The sequence below is a fragment of the Etheostoma spectabile genome, chromosome 5, assembly GCF_008692095.1.
Source record: "Etheostoma spectabile isolate EspeVRDwgs_2016 chromosome 5, UIUC_Espe_1.0, whole genome shotgun sequence".
Classification (NCBI taxonomy): Eukaryota; Metazoa; Chordata; class Actinopteri; order Perciformes; family Percidae; genus Etheostoma; species Etheostoma spectabile.
The window spans coordinates 38,377,655-38,383,277 of NC_045737.1; the positions used below are offsets into that span (position 1 = coordinate 38,377,655).

Below are 5,623 nucleotides of genomic sequence, written 5' to 3' on the forward strand. Positions count from 1 at the left end.
CAGTGAGAAGAGAGGTCTGACAGGCTTCATACTAATGTTTTTATCGGCCTTCAATAACACACTTGATCCTTTGGCAGGTATGATCGCGTACACTCAGTCTGGCTGTGAAATCCCACAAGACCAGACGGATGATCTCCCGCAGTCTTTGAGGATGACCCATCCAACGAAGTGAACAAGCGGTCTCAGAGGGTCAAGTGTACCAGGGCACCCGGTGGTGGCACGCAGCACAACCAGAGGCCTTGGTCTTGTTCTAGACCTACAACCCCTATTTGAAAGCAGTAAAGGTACTTTTCTCTCATCTACTGAAGAATCCCCGTGTCCACGTGGACAAATGAAAAGATGAGGAACGTACTTTCGGCAAGATTAACGACGTAAGTCAGAACTGGGAAGTTTATGGTGTGTTTTCTAAGTAGTTGATGTCCGGGCGCAGACACGTCTCAGCTGGTGAATCTTTAAACAACTTGAGGTTTCTAAACTTGGGCTTGACAACATATTCCGTTGTATGAACCTGATGACTATTTCAGTGCACAGCTGCTTATCAGATGGAATGTTACGCCCGCATGTGTTGCTAATGATGCCCAGTTAATCAAGACGGGGGTAGGGCGGGAAGGAGGGTACAGTCCCTTCAACGGGCCAGACACAGGCGAAGAAGGTGAATGCCAGGCGAGAGATGGGACGAGGCAGAAGGGAAGGCAAGCAAGATGGTGAAGTCACAGGCAAGAATGGGTGAAGGCACAGGCAAAGAAGGGGTGCAGGCCAGGCAAAAATGGGTGAAGGCACAGGCAAAGAACAGGGGTGAAGGCACAGGCCAAAGAAAAGGTTGTGAAGGCACAGGAGAAGAAATGGGTGAAGGCACAGGAGAAGAAATGGTGAAGGCACGGCGAAGATATAGTCACAAGCGAAGGTGGGGAACAAGAGGTGGCAAAGAAGCAAAAAAGGCGGACAAGTGGGCAAAGGATATGGTAGTGGTAAAGGAGTCCACACACGTGAGCAAGGTTAGCCGCCTCGGGAGGTGCAAATGAGGAAAGTGGCACGTTGGGCGTAGAAGGGGACGGAGGTGGAAAAAAGTGGAAAAAAGTGGGCAAGGTTGGGCGAGAGGAGGTGGAAAGGTACAAGAGGTGGCAAAGTGTGCGTAGAGGCCAGGTGGAAACACGTGGAAAAAGGGGCAAGGTTGGGCGTAGGGAGGTGGAAACGCTGGAAAAGGTGGTAAAGTTGGGCGTATAGGAGCGGTGGAAAAAGGTACTAAGGGGGCAGGTTTTGGGCGTAGAGGAGGTGGAAAACGGCTAAAGGGGCAAGGTAGTAGGGGTAGTACGGAGGTGGAAAAGTTGTGAAAGGGGGCAGGTAGGGCTTAGAGGGAGGTGGAAAAAGTGGAAAGGGGGCAAGGTTAGGGCGAGAGGAGGGGAAAAAGTGGAAAAGGTGGAAAGTTGGGCGTAGAGATTGGGGGAAACGTGGAAAGGGGCAGGTAGGCGTAGGAGGGGTTAAAAAGTGGAAAAGGTGTCAAAGTGGGCGTAGAGGAGGTGGAAAAACTGTTGCTAAGGGGGCAGGTTGGGCGTAGAGAGGAGCACACGTGCTAAAGGGCAAGGTGGCGTTCCGTAGAAGGAGGAGGCAAACGTGATAAAGGGGCAAGGGTGGGCGTATAGAGGGCTGGGAAAGTGGAAAGGAGGCAAGATAGTGGAGAGGAGGTGGGAAAAGTGGAAAAAAGGTGGTTAAGGTCTCTTTTTTTAGGGCGTAGAGGAGTGGCCAACGTGCGAACAGGAGGAGCAAGGTTGGGCGTAGAGGAGGATTGGCAAAAAGTTGGAAAGGCAAAGTGGGCGTAGGGGGGGGCAAAAGTGGAAAAGGGCAAAGTTGGGCGGTAGAGAGGGGAAAAGTGGAAAGTGGCACGGTTGGGCGTAGAGGAGGGGCAAAAGTGGAAAAGGGGGCAAGGTTGGGCGTAGGTAGAGGAGGGGTCAACAGTGGAAAATGGGGGCAAGGTTTGGGCATAGAGGAGGGGGGAAAAGGTACTAAGGTGGTAAAGTTAGGTCTTAGAGGAGGAGGACAAAGGTGGAAAGGGTGGCAAGGTGGGCGGTAGAGGAGGGGCCAAAAGTGAAAAGGTGGCCATGGTAGTGAAAAAAACGTGAGCACAAAGGGATGCAAAGGCAGAGGACGGGGTAAACCTCAAGGAGGGGGCAGAGGTAAAGGTAAAACAAAGGGCAACGGGTAAAAAGGAAAAAGTAGTGCGGAGTAGATCATAGCGAGAGCAACGATGAACATGTGTGACATAGGCGAAGAAAGGTGAAGGCACAGGGAAAGAATGGGTGAAGGCAGGCTAAGAAAGGGGAAGGCCATGGCAAAGAAAATGGGTGAAGGCACAGCAAAGATTGGGGGAAGGCACAGGGAGAAATGGGTGAATGCACAGGCCGAAAGATATGGGGGGAGGCACAGGTGAAGAAATGGTGAAGGCACAGGCGAAGATATGGGGGGAAGCAGGGGAAGAATGGGTGAAGCAGGCGAGCTTCGGGTGAAGAAACGGCGGTAGAATAGCCACAGGTACAAGGTGGAGAAAGTATAGGTGGGCAAGGAAAGGGAAAAGCGTGGACAGTGAGAAAGGACATGGCAGGGTAAACAAAGGTGGCAAACTTGGACAAAGGGGGCAAGTGGGACGATAGAGGAGGAAAACGTGGAAAAGGTGGCAAGTTGGGCGTAGAGGAGGGGGTAACGGGAAAGGGTGCAAAGGTTTTGGGCGTCGAGGAGGGGCAAACGTGGAAAAGGTGGCAAGGTTTGGACGTAGAGGGAGGTGGAAAACGTGGAAAGTGGTTAAAGTTGGGCGTGAGGAGGTGGAAAACGGGGAAAAGGTGGCACTGTGGTTGAGTAGAGGGTGGCAAAAGTGGAAAAGTGGTAATTTTTGGGCGTAGAGGGTGACAAGGGGGCAAGGGTGGTGGCGTAGAGGATCGTGGAAACCGTGAAAGGGTGGTTAAAGTTGGGCATATGGGTGGCAAAGGGGGCAAGGTTGGTCGTAGAGGAGGTGGAAAATTAGGGGACAAGGTTTAAGGTTTGCTTGGGCGTAGAGGAGGGGGCAAACGTGGAAAGGGTGGCAAGGTTGGGCGTAGAGGAGGAGGAAAGGGTGGTAAGGTTGGGCGTAGAGGGGGCAAACGTGGAAAAGGTGGTAAAGTTGGGCTTAGAGGAGGTGGAAAACGTGGAAAAGGGGGAAAGGGTAAAAGACGAGGCAAACGTAGTGCAGAAGGTGATAGCGAGACCAACGGTTGGGGTAAGAATAATGCACGTAAGGACATATGGTCCCTGGGGCAGATTGGACTGGAATGAAGCTCACAAGTGCCTTATGCTTAATACAAATGAGCTTTTTAATTTGACTTCATCTAGATGTCATGACTACTTTCTCAATGTTGTGAAAGCCTTCAACTATCACCCGAGTCATGGCGCTGATGCTGAATGGATCGATTGTTTTGAGCTTTCAAAAGGATTTAGCTGGCGGCTTTCTGTGTTTTTTGTTGTCGTCATCCCATAAAAATTAACAAAGACATCTACTAGCATGTGTGTATATATTGTGTCTATGTTTCATATATTGTGCCTAAGCAAAATATTTAAAAACCCAACAAGACAATCAACAAGACCATACAAATCCCCCCCACACACACAGAGAAACATATACACAGTAATTAAACAAATGGTCGACTATTTTGAATATATATATATGGACTTGAAAAAACAAGAGTAGCTCATTAGCAGTCTCACAATTAAGAATTAACATGCTGTGGGGTGTTTTTGTTGTTTTGCTCATTCTACCAATGAAAGCCTTGGTATCGTCATGTTGAAGTCTGAGTTACAGACTACGTTTACACGTGGGCGGATATTTGCGTAAATGGACATTTCAACCTCAACATTTCAAAAATAAAACACTGTGCACAGCTGTCAGTTTTCAGAAAAGTGTTCCTGTTTGAATATGCCGTCAATGCCGTGAAGAGCGTGTTTGTCAAAATAACCCTGTAGCTCTATAACAAAAGATCTATTTACAAAAGAGGATTTTTTTATTCCTCTTTTTAGTCAATTTAAGCATGGGTGTGTAAACTTATGAGCACCACTGTCCAGTGTGCTCAACCAGGGCCACAGCTGGCAGAGAACGGGTCTTTATTTCGGTTAATAAGGAAATATTCACTGCAGTGAACATCTTATTTTCATTTGGTTTCCAATTGACAGTTATGTTCTGTTTGACTTACGTTAATAAACCGAAGCGTCACGTTTCTTCTTTTCTTCACTTCAACAATGTAAAGAAGAGCAGTGTTTCCCATTCAGTGATTTATTTGTGACAGACCGCCACAACATTAATCGCTACACATTGATTTTATTTTGATTTCTTTTTTAATAATATTGTAAAACCGCGTTTCATAATGTCCTGTTCTTTCTGATTAAAGCTTCGCTCAGCTTCTCTTCTGGTATGTGTGTGTGTGTGTGTCAATCATTTGGGACGTCCTGCATGACAGTACCATGCAGCGCCTTTTCAAAATAATAATAATAATAATATGTTTTTGTTTTGTTTTTTTAATTCTTTACTTCTTGTTTTTATATACTAGATGTTACCGTCTTTTTTTGCTGTAACTCCAACCTGCATATTGGACTGCAGATGGAAATTAGGCACATTTACGTGTACTGTTGTGCGTGTTCATTAATGTGCATTGTTCTGAATTAATAAAATACAAGAAAAAAATGTAAAGAAATGTTTCTTTTACTGGTAAACTGGTAAGCCTCATGACGCGTTCAAAGTTGTTGTAAAATACCCTTTTCTCATCTGTTTTTGTCTTTAATGGCAATTTACTGGCGGCAGAAATAATTATTGTAAAAAAGTTATCACATTTTTTAATAATTATTTAAATCCCCCCCCCCCCCCCCCCCCTTTTCGTGCTGATCCAAAAATTGATCCGATCCGTTACTCAAATCTGTGATCCGATCCGTGAGTTTGGTGATCCATTGATTCCCTTATTTGAGAGGGATGGGAACTAATATTGCAAGCAGTTATCTCATTGTTTCATTATTTAAATGTGTGGTATAGTTACATAAGAAATGAATTGCTCCAAGTATAAGCAGTTTAATCCTCGTGTTGTCTTTGGGTCAAGTTTGACCCGTTTTCAAAGGTTTTTTTTTATATCCGAAATAAAGAAAGTCGAAATATGGGTGAAAAATGTTGGGAAAAGAGGCAAAAATCAATGAAAAAAATATAAATCAAAAATACAAAAAAATCTTCATACAAAAACGCAACTAAAACATTGAGATATGGGAAAAAAAGGGAAGACAACAAGGGTTATAACATGGCAACCATATTGTCAAATTTGGCAACCAAAAGCAAATGCCTGGTTGCCAAGCCGGCAACCACTTTAAAAGGTTAGCATTGAGCCCTGAAATACATAAATACATGAATATGTGTAATATTTTTTCAAATACCTGAATAAAATACATGACCAAAATACAAATTCTTATTAAATTCTTGTACTTTATGTGCCTTATAAACAATGACATTCAAGATGGGTGTAATATAATAACTATTGATTAAGTTACAATATACATTTTTAAAATCTTTTCTTTAGGTCTGCATGCTCTAAACCCCTCCCCACACACACACACACACACACACACA

General features: G+C 45.1%; 1 protein-coding gene and 1 long non-coding RNA gene across 2 annotated transcripts in view; both read left to right on the forward strand.

Annotated features, from left to right (window-relative positions):
• The window catches only part of LOC116688926 (rRNA/tRNA 2'-O-methyltransferase fibrillarin-like protein 1), a 35,293-nt gene that overhangs the window by 4,348 nt on the left and 25,322 nt on the right, over positions 1-5,623 (forward strand). The gene's annotated exons all lie outside the window — the stretch shown is intronic.
• The window catches only part of LOC116688927 (uncharacterized), a 7,462-nt gene that overhangs the window by 264 nt on the left and 1,575 nt on the right, over positions 1-5,623 (forward strand). Inside the window, exon 2 of the long non-coding RNA XR_004331886.1 lies at positions 2,521-2,526. This is a non-coding gene — a long non-coding RNA (uncharacterized LOC116688927). The remainder of the gene's footprint in view (positions 1-2,520; positions 2,527-5,623) is intronic.